Below are 14898 nucleotides of genomic sequence, written 5' to 3'. Positions count from 1 at the left end.
AAAGCACAGGTAAAATTTTGTTTGTTCCTTATTCATGATTCTAAACAACAAAACTCATAGGCGACACATCTGAATGCATCTAGTAGATAAAATGGCCTACGCAGACATGAAGCTATTTATTGTTTTCATTTATCTCATTTAGGATTTAGTATATGAACTTTGTTGTAGAAATTTTAATTTCTTTAAGATGCAGAGCCATCCAGACCCAATTAAATGTGACAGACAAAATAATACATAGCTGACAAGTTCATGAACTCATTCTAAAAAAGTGCTACATGCCTTACTGCTAAATATCACTACGGTCACCTTCAGAGAACTCCCATTGGGAAGCTATGTACTGATGCCAACACCTTGTCCACCCTTCAAAGCAATTTTGGAACTCTTTTTCTGGAATGGCCATCAGACTTGTTGTCATACTCATGTACAGGTTTAAGTGGTCCTTAAAATCCAATACATTTTTAAAATTATACAACTTTTCTAAAATCTGATAAACTCTCAGTTCCAACACATATCTTACCTCTAAGGTTCAGGATAAGATTCTCAGCCTTAGGTTTTGAGGTTCCACAGAATCATATACACAAAAAGGTCTACTGTCCAAAAGAGTTTTCAGAGTCCCTGGAAGATCCATTTTGAATTATTTTGTAGATGGAGAACAAGTTTTCAGTGCCACATACTTCTTATTATTGACCACTTTTGTGACCAATGGTATAGTTTATTTTACTTGAATAACATTACTTAAAAATAAAATGAAACTGCCAAACATGAACTCTTAAACCAACTTCCCCTCTCCCTTATAATGCCAAGAACACTTCACACACAAAAATGTAAAGCAACATTTTCTTTGCCTCCTATAACCTTAAAAGATAATTTCCTGGAATTGTCTATTCAAATAGAAAATTAATTTCCATGCACAGCTGGAAATATCACTTGGCAAGAAAAAACATCAAACACCACTAGATTAAATAAAAAGTGGAGGAACTATAAAGACTAAAAAAAAAATCAGAACTCCCTATGTAAGATGGTCATATCAAAATAGCTGTTTGCCTATTTATTTAATGTATAAATATACCTTTTTTCTGGGTTTTCTTTGAGACAGAGTCTCACTTTGTCACCCTCCATACAGTACTGTGGCATCACCACTCACAGCAACCTCACACTCTTGGGCTTAAGCAATTCTCTTGCCTCAGCCTCCCAAGTAGTTGGGACTATAGTTGCCTTCCACAACACCCAGATATTTTTAGAGACAGGGGTCTCACTCTTGCTCAGGCTGGTCTCGAACTCCTAACCTCCAGCAATCCACCCTCCTCGGCCTTCCAGAGGGCTAGGATTACAGGCATGAGCCACCCCACCTGGCCTCAAATATACCTTTTAAATGAAGTAGCAAAAATCTTGGCAGCATTAGATCCAGAGGTACATTAGAGGACTGTGTTAATCAAGAAGTATTTCTGGTGTTGTATGAAAGGAGAGGTTAGCATTCTCCTTGACAAGAATGGAAGAGGCCCTCAGGCCTGTGCAACACACATAGAATTAGGGCTTTTCCCCCTACTTCGTAGCATTTAACCATGGTATTTTCCAGTTTGAGATGATAGAAAAGTTCTAGAGATGGACAGTGGTGATGGCTGCACAATACGAATGTAAGTAATGCCACTAAAAGGTACTCAAAATCTATTAATATGGTAAAAATTTAACCACAGTCAAGAAGTAATAATTAGGCCAGGCATGGTGGCTCATGCCTGTTACCCTAGCCCTCTAGGAGGCAGAGGCAGGAAGATCACCTGAGTTCACAAGTTTGAGACCAACCTGAGCTAAAGCAAGACCACCATCTCTAAAAATAGCCTGGCATTGTGGCAGGGGCCTGTAGTCCCAGCTACTTGGGAAGCTGAGGCAAGAGAATCACTAGAGTCCAGGAGTTTGAGGTTGCTGCAAGTTATGACACCATAGCACTTTACCAGGGCAACAAAGTGAGACTTTACCTCAAAAAGAAAGTAATAACTGCAAGTAATAACAGTTATAGAATAATAACAAACAAATGACAAAACAGAATAGTCTGAAAGAAAAATGAGCAAACTATACAAATATAAATTCAAACCGGAAGGAAATCCTATAAAGATACGGCAAAATGTTCAAAACCACTAATTAAAAATGACTACAAAAAGTTATGTTTAATCTATCAAATTAGCAAAGATTTTAAAAATTACCAATTAAAAACAACACACACCCCCAACACAGCTTTTCTAAACCCACTGAGAAGATGAGGCTCTGCTCATGGATCTCCATCTTTCAGCTTGGACCCACCTAATGGGTATTGCTCTTTTCAGTGACAGCCATCAAGAAAAAGCAGGCTCATGATGCCATCTGGGGACTATTCCATGATGCTGTAACTGCTATAGTCAATAAGTTATGTGGCTAGTACTCAACTAATAAGAAAACTAAAAACAGAATAATATGCTTTACACAAACACCTTAAAAACAAAAAGGAGAGACAGAAAACAGAGCACCACCTTTAGGAGCTGCCACCAGAAAGGCAAACAAGAAGCAGTAATAATGTGGGTACGACAAAACCTCCCAAGGCAACCAGACCGTCAGTCCCCTTGGTCCTGTTGCCTTTATTCTCAGGTTGTCAGAGAAAAACAACATCATTCATAAGCTCGTGATGCAGAACTGACACTGTGTAAATAGCAACAGGGAGAACATTCAATGTGTTACGAAATCAAAGATAAGAGAAAAATAATACAGGTAAACTTTATCATTGCAGGACCTCCTAACGAGGAAAAGGTTGAGTTCAAGATACTAGGAACATTTCTAGATAAAGCACAACAGAGTTTCAAAGTGATGTACTATGTTTTAAAGCATGAGCTACATCTCTTTTATCTTTGACAAACAAAACACTTCTTACTTCAGTAAATATCCTTATATACCACAAGCAAAGGAAGGGATTGATTTAATTGTCTAGATCATTCAATCCCCATAAAGAAGGAAATAAGTGGCTGGCAGAATACCTGGCACAAAGTAGAAGCTCAATAAATATTTGTTGAAGTGAAATGAAACAAATAGTAGAAGCTAATAAAGATTATTTATATCTATTACTGATGAAATTCGTTAGATTACTGTTCCAACTTTCCACCTGATTTTACCTATGGGAAATAACTGACTTTACCTAAGAGAGAGCTATAAAGATTCTTTTCCCCCTGTAGGTATCAACTACATAGCCAACATGGAGCTCACAGACATAGTGAAGACTTATCTCCCCCAGAATCAGCATCCTTGATATAGGTCACAAGAATATAGAAACTTTTAAGCATGGGGGAAAAATTGTAAAAGATGAATAGGTCATCAAACATATGCTAACAGGGAGAGACCTGGTGATAGACAAGCCACGTCAGGAAGACCCACTCAGATAACCCGAGAGTCAGAGTCTTTCAGTTTCCTCGTCTATACAATGGGAGAAAAATTCAAGTGGCTTTCAAACTTTTTCAATGGCTACTCACATTGAGAAATAGATTTCATGGTAAACACAGTGTAGATATCCATATATAGAAATATGACGATCCATGTAATTGGATTCTCAACTGATACTCAAATATCAGTTTCATAAATTAACTTAATCTTACAAAGTATGTGTACTCTGGTGTGTTGTATTATAGTCTATTATATTCCATTGTTTAATTGCAACTTACTAAATTGATTTCCCAAATGCTAATTTCTCTGCAGTTCATTAAACGAAAGATCATTACTTTACTTAAAGGCAATCTAAAAATATCTACCACTCTCAAATACTATTTCCTCAATAACCTTTCCAAAGCTAATTCTTGAACAAAATGGTATAACCTACATCATCTTTACTTTCCCTTTCTTCTTACAGTAAATACCCATGATCCTTTCCACTCACCAGGTTTAACAGTGAGTTTCCCCCAGTGCATGAGTATGCCAAACTGACAACATAAGTAAGCACAAGGGGTTTCACAATAAAAAGTTAAACATTTACCAAAGGAACTCCAATTTACTCATAACAAAGTGCATCTGAATCTTCATAAACCACGACTAACAGCTAATCAGAAGTCAGAATGATATTCAGCAGTAGCAGACCACATAAATCTTGATTTGAATTAAATGAAAGCTATTTGAAAGAAGTTGCATTCTTCTTTCCAAACTACAGAATCTGCTCCCCAAAATAAAAATACCTGTATTCTAACTTCTAGAATAGCATCTATTGTGACTTGCAGATTTTCTTATCCAATTGCCTTTTACTGTGACAACCCCCAGTTCATCCATCTCATTTCCAGGGGAGTTCAGGAATCTGGTGACAAATGAATTGGAATTTAAGTCAGTCACTACTTTTCAATCACAATTGTGTGCTGTTCAGCACAAAGCTGGGGAAAAGCCTTGTTTACCTCTTCCCCGCATATCTTAAAAATCACCTACAATGTCTCCTCAAAGGCAATACAATATTGCCATGGAATGCTAATTTGTGTTTGTCAATGATTTCAAAATGCTGTACTAGTTTAAACCTTCTTTCAGTTTCTAAACCAACAGGGCAAACAAAAAAGAAGTTTAATGGTATTTTAATCATTATAGTTTACAAAATGAAAGGTAAAGCCTAAATTTTTTTAATTTTAAAAACACCTCAATTCATAAATATCAACAAAATACAAATGCCAAAAAACTAGGTTCACTGTAATTTTGCAATCAAGTAATTGTGTCCCTCGTACAAACATGACAAGTCACATTTTTATCTTTAATTGCTGAACTCTAATTCTGGAGGAAAGACAAACACCATGAACTTCCTCTTCAGTCACTAGCTGTCCATGCCATGTGTTTTTATCACTTCCTGCCACAAGGAAATAGTTTGAAACAAAGAATAATATTCAGAGAGTTCTCTGGGTTAGTTTAAAATCATTTTCCAGGAATCTGGAAACAGTGTAAACATATTTAAATTAGAGTATAGAGTGATAAGACTACACAGAAAACCTTCATATTTTTGTTTTATTATATGATTTCAACTACTGCTTATCAGGTCTATAAAGATTTTCTGAGGAATGAGCTGAGCTTGGTCAAGTTAAGTATGTGTCTGCACCCACATAGCTAATAGCTAATAAATGGCAGGGCTAGAATTTAGGTCTCATTTGGTTTCATTCCCAATCTCAAGGGAAGATTATATCACACAATTTTTCCTATAAGTCTTTGATCATACTGTTAGGTTTTTATTTTAGCCTCTTTGTCTAAATCACCGAGGGATTTTGTGTATGGGTGGTAAATAGAATGATAAATGGTGGTGGTAGATGACAATAAGAACATGAATTGATTTATCATTCCACATTCTAAGTTCAACAGTTATTTATTTTACTGGGACCCCTATAAAAATGAAAATTATAGCCCTTGTGCTAAGAAGTTAAATATACTAACGGAACTCAACAAGTAAAAAATTAAGCACAATTACAACTGACCCTTGAAGAACATGGGTTTGAACTGCAAGGGTCCACTTAAATGCAGATTTTCTGCCTCTGCCACCTCTAAGACAGCAAGACCAACTTTTTCTTCTCTTCCTCCTTTCCTCAGCCTATTTGTCAAAACGATGAGGATGAAGACCTTTATAATAATTCACTTCCATTTCATGAAAGGTAAATTTATTTTCTCTTCCTTATAATTTTCTTAATAACATTTCTTCTCTATAGCTTTATTGTAAGAACAATATATAGTATCTAAAAAAATATGTTAATCTACTATTTATATTATAAGTAAGTCTTCCAGTTGATAGTAAGTAATGATTAGTTAACATTTGGGTGGAGGCATTCTGGGGAGTGTAATCCTAGTGATACCAGACAGGTGGCACCCCAGCCAGTTCAGCTGAGCAGGGCTGGAGGACCTGCTGCCTCTGTCTTGGTGGCAGACTGCAGAGGAACCAGCAGGCTGGAGCATCAGCAAATGGGAGAGCTTTGCTCCCCCACTAGAGGCTCCAGGAGGGACCTGACACAAATGGGCACCTCCTCTTCCTCCAGTGTATCCCTGATTGGTCCATCTTCAAAACCTGCTCCTGACTGGTCTGTTTTCAGGACCCAAAAGCTCATTGGACAATTGCCCCTATTTAAGCCGCTGAGCAGAGAGCCCAAGTGTAGACCGCCACAGACCTCTGAGGGAGAGAGAGCAGAAGAGTAAGAGCTGTAACACTTATATTCTGCTCTGCAAGGAAGTTTAGCTCTTTGTAAGAGCTGTAACACTTGTTTCCTGCTCTACAAGGAGGTTTGGCTCTTTGTGAGAGCTGTAATACCTGTTGAATAAAACCTAACTTACTGTTGATCCTGTGGTCCGTCGATTCATTCATCAAATCCTCAAGACCAAGAGCCTGGTAATCCAGTATCAAAAATCTGGTGTCACTAGCACTTTAGGAAGCCAAGGCAGGAAGATTGCTTGAGGTCAGAAGTTAGAGATTAGCCTAAGCAAGAGTGAGACCCTGCCTATACAAAAAATTGGAAAATTAGCTTGGTGTTGTGGCAGGCACCTGTAGCCCCAGCTACTGAGGAGACTGAGGCAAGAGAATCACTAGAGCCCAAGAGCTTAAGGTTGCAGTGAGCTATGATGACACCATTTCACTCTAGGTGACAGAGTAAGACCCTGCTCAAAGAAAAAAAAAAGATTTTTCAAAAAAATAACTTTTAAAAAGTTATATGCAGATTTTCAACTACACAGAGGTGTGGGAGCATCCCTAACCACTGCATTGTTCAAGCATCAACTCTAGTTTGATACCTGTAATTCTAGAAATATTATCACTTAGTTACATTCAATAAACATTGGTAGAGAAAGGGAAGTAGATTTTTTTTTTTTTTTTTTTGCAGTTTTTGGCCAGGGCTAGGCTTGAACCAGCCACCTCTGGCATATGGGGCCAGCGCCCTACTCCTTTGAGCCATAGGCGCTGCCCAGGAAGTAGATTTTTGACGATGGATGAAATCATGGAAGCACAGAACATTCTCCATGATTTACAAATGTTAAAGATGGTTTTCTGTCTAAGATCAGTGAGGGAAACTGGATTTTAAATGTGAACTTACTTAGCTTCAAAGCTTAGTCTCTTCTCACCAGAATAGGATAGCAGAAAACAAAGCAAAAACAGCCTCTCACTGCCTCTTCGAAGGTGTACAGCATAGCCCTCCCTACCAAGAAGTACAGTAGACCCAAGATAGGAGTACAGATAACACTTCTTTGTACTAAGGCCTGAATGCTGCTGGTACAATGGATGACTTAAGACTCATATCCTAGACTAGCTTGACTCACTTGGGAAAAAAAGAACATTCCACCCAGTGAGACCATAAAGCTAAAACTGGACACAGTTTGATTGTTATTGTAAAAAAAAAAAATCATAATGTTTAACAAGGCACACACATATTTAAAATATTAAATCAATATTTTTAAAAACCAAGTACTTTAATATTGAAGTAGATCAACCTAGGATAATGACACAGATTAGTTTATTTTCCTTTAGCTTTGAGAAAGTCAGTGTTACCCAGTGAATATCAAGGCTGCAGCTTAAGAGTACACATCTGTTCCTGCACTATACATAGTGGGAATTTAATAAATATATTGTAGGTGGGTGGATGGATGCAAAAAGAAGGGAACGAAAAAATCAGTGTTCACATTACCATTACTGGGTCACATTCAGAATGAATAACTAAATATTCCATGAGTTTTAAAATAATTCCCTCACCTTCCAATTAAACTACAATGTATCTTTACTTCCAAGCCTAATTTGTACATCAGCCAAAGGATCTGTTACCCTTTGGAAACAAAACAATTATATGCTATTATTTCTTTTGCAATTTTTGTTTAACTTTAGGTTCATCAAAATAATATATTTAAAAGGAACTGTGATAAATACAAGTTGCTGAGGAGAAAAATTATCTGTAAATACAGTGATAATACAAGTAACTTTAAAAACTGAGTAATTATTAACTATGCAAATTAGGAAAAAGAGAAGAAAAACAGGAAAGCAATGATCTTTATTTCACTGCATGATTTAATAGCATTTCAATGGTAATGTAAAAAGTTTTACAGAAAAACTTGTACTCCATCTTACTCGCTGACCATTATTTTCCTCTTGTATCATAATTTTATGGTTAATGTTTTTATCTTATAATACTGGAGGTCTTTTATAAGCTAGTCTATATAGATGGTCCCCAACTTACTATGCTTTGACTTACAGTTTTTCATTTTACCATAGGTTTGTTGGGATATGGCACATTTTAAGTTGAAGAGCATCTGTATAATTTGAGGGGAAGGAAATCATAAGTGAATGTATGTGTGTGCCTACACATAAATATCCAAACACATGTATGCTTATTCCCATAGTCATTTGTGTACATATTACACATATTTAATTACACATAATTATACATATATGTGTGTATAATTTCAAAATGGGACAGTTCATATGTTAGCTAAACATTTATTTACAAGAATAACTCCTGTAGGTATTTCACATTATGCTCACATATAAATATCTTCATGTTCACACAAATGTGAGAAAAACCACCTCTTTGGAGAATTCACTTTGCTGAAAGTGTCTTTGGGTCTTCAGTATTTAGTCTGCACCCCAGCAATGTATGAGAAAGGGTGTTAGCTGGGAGAGCTCAGGTATGACTGAGATTCATCATGTCAGGATGCTGAAGCACTGGCTGACAGACTTCCTCAACACATAGTGTCAGCCAGAGACCCAGGGTGGTCACAGTGGCGTTTTCAGAGCGCTACTAGTTACCGCTCCCGACGAGGCTCTGTAAATCACTGAAGATGCTGGTTCAGTGGGTTCGAGCATAGCCTGGGAACTTGTATGTTAATAAGCCCCAGGTCTTCCTACCAGACAAGCCTGGGAAACTCTTGATTTTATGTACAGAAAGGAGCACACTGAGGGAGAAGGCTGGAACTGTGGTTTGCCCTGTACCATGGGTAGTGGAAACCCTTGTGAGCATTGACAATTTCTGCAGACCATAGCAAGCCATGGAAGATTTCTGAGAAAAAACAAATTAGACTTGTGCTTAAGTAAGATTCACCAGGCAAAAGTGTACAGATTAGGCAGAATGCAGGAAAAAGTAAAAGTAGAAAGTAAGTTGGAAGCCTACTATAATAGTGGTAGCAAGAAGTAATGAATGCTAAAGGTGGGCAACAAAAATGGAAGATAAGGTTGATGAAAATCCAAACAGACTTGATGTGGAGGACAGCAAAGTAAGAGCTGCAAAACTGATGCCTCTATTTTAAACGCATGTGGCTAAGAAAATATCTGTGATGTGCATAGAAAGAAGAAAGTCAAAAGGGTTAGACTGAATGAAGTATGAATAAATGAATTTAAAATGAGTGGTAAAGAGTGAAACCAATTACCAGAAGAGGAGTTAGGCTTTTAATTTCAGTTCTACCATCTCCCTGCTAGGAGGTGCTAGACATGTCTTTTAAACACTGTTAACCTTGGTATCTTCATTTATAAGTAATGCTAGTAAATCTATATTTCAAGATTACTGTGAAAATTAAATAACATCATATTTAACACTTGGTCCATAGTAGGTGCTTAATAGACAATTTCATTTTTGCCTGCTTTTATTGCCAATAAAACCATTCCATACACAGAGTAGGCACTCAGTATACATCTGTTGAATGAATGGCTAAGTGCTATTACAAGTCATTATGGAATTTGCCCAGTAGGCAGTAATTGGTGTACTTGGAGATTGCTTAAATGCCTAAGGGTTTTAAGTAAAAGTCCAAGTATTTCAGGAGGGCATTCTAATTCAAGTAGTATTGGTGAATAAAAAGGGTTTTCTTTATTCTTCATTTTAAAGGAATAAAGACTTCCAACTAGAAAACAAAAATCTGATTTATTTTCAAAAACATGTTTTTGTAAGGAATGTACAGTGTAGAGTACAAAAACATGCTTTATTTAGAGTTTTTATGATATGTTATCCTATTTGATCTTCATCCCCTTGAGGTGAGGAACTCAGTTACTACATCATCATTTCCATTTTAAAGATGAGAAATCCAGGCCAGGGGTGGTGGCTCATGCCTGTAATCCTAGGACTCTGGGAGACCAAGGCAGGTCAATCATCTGAATCTCAGGAGTCTGAGACCAGCCTGGAAAAGAGGGAGACCCTGTCTCTAAAAATAGCCTGGTGTGTGGTGCATACCTATAATCCCAGCTACTTGGGAGGCCTGAGAGTGTGAGGTTGCTGTGAGCTATGAAGCTACAGCACTCTATAGAGGGTGACAAAGTGAAACTCTGTCTCAAAAAATAAAATAAAATGACAAAATTGAGATTCAGAAAGTAGAGCAACTTCTAAGGCAAAACTTTAGTTAAGGTCTTCTGACCTCAAGTTTGCAGAGCTTCCCTCTACCAACACTCATCAAGCCAATTCAAATTAATTCAGAGGACTTCTCTTGTATCTTCCTCCAATCCAAAGTTTTCCCTAAGATTTGGGAGTGAAGAGTGGTGTAAAGTTGTTCATTAGCAGCGCACCTGTTCCTTGTTAGTTTCAATGAAAAAATCTGTTGTTCAGTTGGGAACTATCAAAATTGTCTTTTTGGAAAGCTTCCCTACAAATAAGGTACAAGTTTTAACTTCTAGTCTTAACCAGTTGGATAAACAGAAAAAAAACTGTCTTCATAAAAAGGTTACTGTTACCTTTTTACTACTGGCCATGGTGTTGGACTACTTGAATTCACATCCTAGCCTATCTCTAACTATATATAAAACCTTAGACATGTTTACCTTAGACAGGTCTCTGCAATTTGGTTTCTTGTCTTTAAAATAGGGTTTTAAACTGGGTATGTGGATCACAGCTGTAATCCCAGTGCTTTGAGTGGCCAAGGCAGGAGGATTACTTGTGACCAGGTATTTAAGACCAGCCTGGACAAGACAGTAGCCCCTGCCTCTACAAAAATTTTATAAACTAGCTGTGCATGGTGGCATTTGCCTGTAGTCCCAGCTACTCAGGGTACTGAGGCAGGAAGATACTTGAACTCAGGAGTTCAAGGCTGCAGGGAACTTTGATCATGCTTCTGCACCCCAACCTGGGTGACAGAGTGAGACCAGGTCTCAAAAAAAAAAAAAAATAGGATTTTAAAAAATAGCACTTATTCCTCAGGGTTTTTACTCGATTAAATGAGATATCACATTAGAAAACAATTTAGTCCACTTAAAACCAGAAGTATAATGAACACTCAATAAATGGTAACTGCTATTCAACTATGTGCGATATCCCTGTTTTACAGAAAAAACCACCTAAGTACACAATGATCAAGCTATCTTACACAAGGTGACCAAATATCACTTTGGTAAAAATGATATAATCATGTTTTCCTGATGGACAAAAATGCCCAAGATAATAATTGAATTTTTCATTGACTGCAAATTTCCCACTCATCCCACTGATTTTAAATTATTCATTTGTAACTTACAGTTTCAATTCATAAACTGGAATAATGAAGGGGGAGGAAAGTAGGCCCATAGTTGAGATTTAATAATCTTGAACATAAGAAAATACACATAGTAAGAAGGCTTTTTAGAAACATAAACATGTACTCCCACCTATCCTTGTGACAATATTTAAATGAGATTAATTTGTCTTCTTTCAAAATAGAACTAAAAGTTGAGTTTTCATAGCTAATTAGACAATATTTTCTCTTTTATAAAGGATATGTGTTATCTCCTAGAGGACACAGATTTTATATTTATTTACTTTTTCCTGTTCTTTTGTATTTTTCTGATCCTTCCTTTAATGGTGGTTCTTAACATTGGTTGCACATTGTAATCACATTGGAGATATAATGAAGACTCATAACTAAGCCTCATGTAAACTGAATTAAGTCAGAATAATTGAGGTGGTGGTCCTGGTTCAGATTTTGGGGTTTTATTTTTATTAGTAGTAGTTCTTCAGGTGATTTTAATGCATAGTCCAAGATGAGAATCACTGGCTTCCCTGATGTTTTTCAAATAACAAATGATGAACTGTTTTGCTTGTTGATTACTATCTGTAAATAAAGTTGTTTTACTTCTAACCATAAAATTACTTGCTCTGAAAGCCCATCTTTGACCTTTATAGCAAGTTAGCTTGATGTCCCTTGATTCTAATCGAACACTTATGTGAGATTTCCATTCCATTAATTTTCCTAATAAAGTTAGTTGAGACGAATTATGTAGAAGAACCACATTTTACACTGCAAGTCAACTACAGTACCAGGAAAAATAGGACCTGCAGGATACAGACTACAGTGAGCTCTGCAGTATTTCTTAAGAGTTTAGGTATGATGCTAATTTTGTAATAGTTGAAATTATAAATCTCAATAAAAAAATGTTATTCTGAGAAAACTAGCACAAGAAATACAGCATTATAACATTAAAATACTTAACACCCTAAACCAGTGGGTCTCAATCTATGGGTCATGACCCCTTTGTAACTATGAAAATACATCCTGCATATCAGATATTTACATTACAATTCATAACAGTAGCAAACTTACAGTTATGAAGTAGCAATGAAAATAATTTTATGGTTGGGGGTCATCACAACATGAGGAACTGTATTAAAGGGTTGTGGCATTAGGAAGGTTGAGAACCACTGCCCTAAACCTTTCAAATAAATATCCTGGATTCTTATTTGGATCAATGAGAGCTAAAAACAAGCATAGGAAACTTTATCTGTTTATACATGTTGAATAACCCTAATCTAAAATCCTAAATGTTCCAAAATCTAAAACTTCTTGATGCGTCACATCTTAGGCTTAGCAACATCACAAATGGAAAATTCCATACTTGACCTCATGTACACAAACTTTGTTTCATGCACAAAATATATATACTTTTGAATTGAATTATAGCTGATAAAATGCTGTGTCCCCTACGAAACACTTTTTGGCCCATAGGTTTTGGCATGTAACCTCTATAGTTACTGAAAGGAATTATGAGCACTGAGGCTTGATGATGGCTTATGTTCTAGAATTATGCAAAAGAGGACATGCAAAGAATTAATCTAATATGTAATAGAATAAAGTTGTCTGTCAGCTTTATCTCAGTACTCACATATATTCTGCATGGTAATCTTGCCAAGAATGTAATAAATTTATTAAAGGCATGGTCGTTGAGTTATTCCTTTTTTTTTTTTTTGAGACAGTGTCTCACTCTGTCACCCTCCATACAGTGCTATGGCATCACAGCTCACAGCAACCTCCAACTCTTCAGCTTAAGCGATTCTCTTGCCTCAGCCTTCCCATTAGCTGGGACTACAGGCTCCCACCACAACACCCAGCTATTTTTGTTGTAGTTGTCATTGTTGCTTAGCAGGCCCAGACTGAGTTTGAACCCACCAGCTCTGGTGTATATGGCTGGCACTGTTACCTCTATGCTATGGGCACCGGGCTGTTATTCCTAATATCTCACACAGTGCCTGATACATAGTGGTGATGAAATAAAAGGCTGGTGAATGAGTGAGTGATGAATGAATGAAATGAACAACAAATATGTGAATAGAAATTACAGCCAGTATAACTTCAGAAATTATTTTGGCTGTTTGGCAGGTGGTACTCCTAAAGATATTCATATCATTATCCCTCAAATATTAGCAAATATTACCTTATATGGCAAAGTGAATTTCACAGATGTGATTAAAGATTTTGAGATTATGAAGGTGGGACCTAAATGCAATCGCATATACTTGTATAAAATGGAAGCAGAGAGAGCTATGACACACAGAAGAGAAGGCCGTGTGACCCAGAATCGAAGACTGAAGTGATACAGTCACATGCCAAGTAAGGCCAGTGCCACCAGAAGCTACAAGAGGCAAGAAACAGATTCCCCCCTAGAATCTCTGAAGGCAGAGCAAGGCTCTACAAACACCTTATTTTCAGCCCAGAAGCTGAAACTTGTTTCTGAAACTATGAGAGAATAAATTTCTCCCAAACTGTAAAAGAATGCATTTCTCTTGCTTTAAATCACCAAGTTTGTGGTCATTTGTTACTACAGTCACAGGAAACTAATCAAGATCAAAACTTGATGTCCAGAGAGATAAAGTAACTCATCCAAAGGCACAAAGTTAGTGAGGACAGAGCTGGGTGTCTAATAGGAATTTTCTGACTCCTTCTGGCATGCTTATCCTTTCTAGTTTATTGCCTGCTACATATTATAGAGCACTGAATTCTGGGACTCACTGATCTAAATATGGGGACCAAATACAAACTCAGATCACACAGGATAGAAACCATAAAATGTGACAAACTACATATCATTATTTTTATCAACAACATGCCTGACTTGACACAAAATTTTTAAAAAATCATTTGACAAAAATGATAAAACAAAGTTGCCAGTACAAGGTCCGAAAAGATGCTAAGCCAAACATTTTCACTAATATGTAATCAATATACAACAGCAAATGTCCATAGGGTAAGTGGGAGGCAGGCAGGTGCTCACAAGAAAGGCTGGCATGAAAAACAGTATAAAAACACACCACAAAGTGAAGCAAGGCAATTAAGTCACTTGCTATCGTGGGTGGGATAAAGTAGGGAGCTGGATATAATTTTTTAAAAAGGAAGAGATGGCATAATTTTATTTGCTCAGAAGTAAGCAAACCGTGAGATGGAGACAAAACTAGAAACTGATAGAAGTGGGAAATGGTGGCTTCGGGCCTCAATCACATCAGAATAAAAAGACCCAAAGACATAAGATTTTACAGTGACATTAACAAAAGGATAGTTGCAGGTCACAGTTGACCGGGGGTTGAGGGGGAGCACAGACGTATGTAGGATTAATTCTAAGTGAACATGTGATACTCTACTTTCTCTTTTACGATTATAAATTTTATATACCAACATAACAAATTCATGAGGAGGAAACTAGGACAAAAGGAGATTTAGTGAATAAAGGATAGATGACAGGGGGTT

At 36.8% G+C, this 14898-nt stretch overlaps 1 protein-coding gene and 1 non-coding gene across 6 annotated transcripts in view; one reads left to right on the top strand and one right to left on the bottom strand.

Annotated features, from left to right (window-relative positions):
* HDAC9 (histone deacetylase 9) overlaps positions 1–14898 on the bottom strand; it is a 906973-nt gene that overhangs the window by 799958 nt on the left and 92117 nt on the right. The window lies entirely within an intron of this gene.
* On the top strand, positions 1449–1572 carry LOC111724922. The gene has a single exon (XR_002773130.1). It is a non-coding gene; the product is annotated as a U6atac minor spliceosomal RNA (small nuclear RNA).

This window comes from Otolemur garnettii, unplaced genomic scaffold, assembly GCF_000181295.1.
Source record: "Otolemur garnettii isolate 467f Iridium unplaced genomic scaffold, OtoGar3 scaffold00028, whole genome shotgun sequence".
Taxonomy (NCBI): Eukaryota; Metazoa; Chordata; class Mammalia; order Primates; family Galagidae; genus Otolemur; species Otolemur garnettii.
This window is presented reverse-complemented; position numbering and strand designations above follow the sequence as displayed.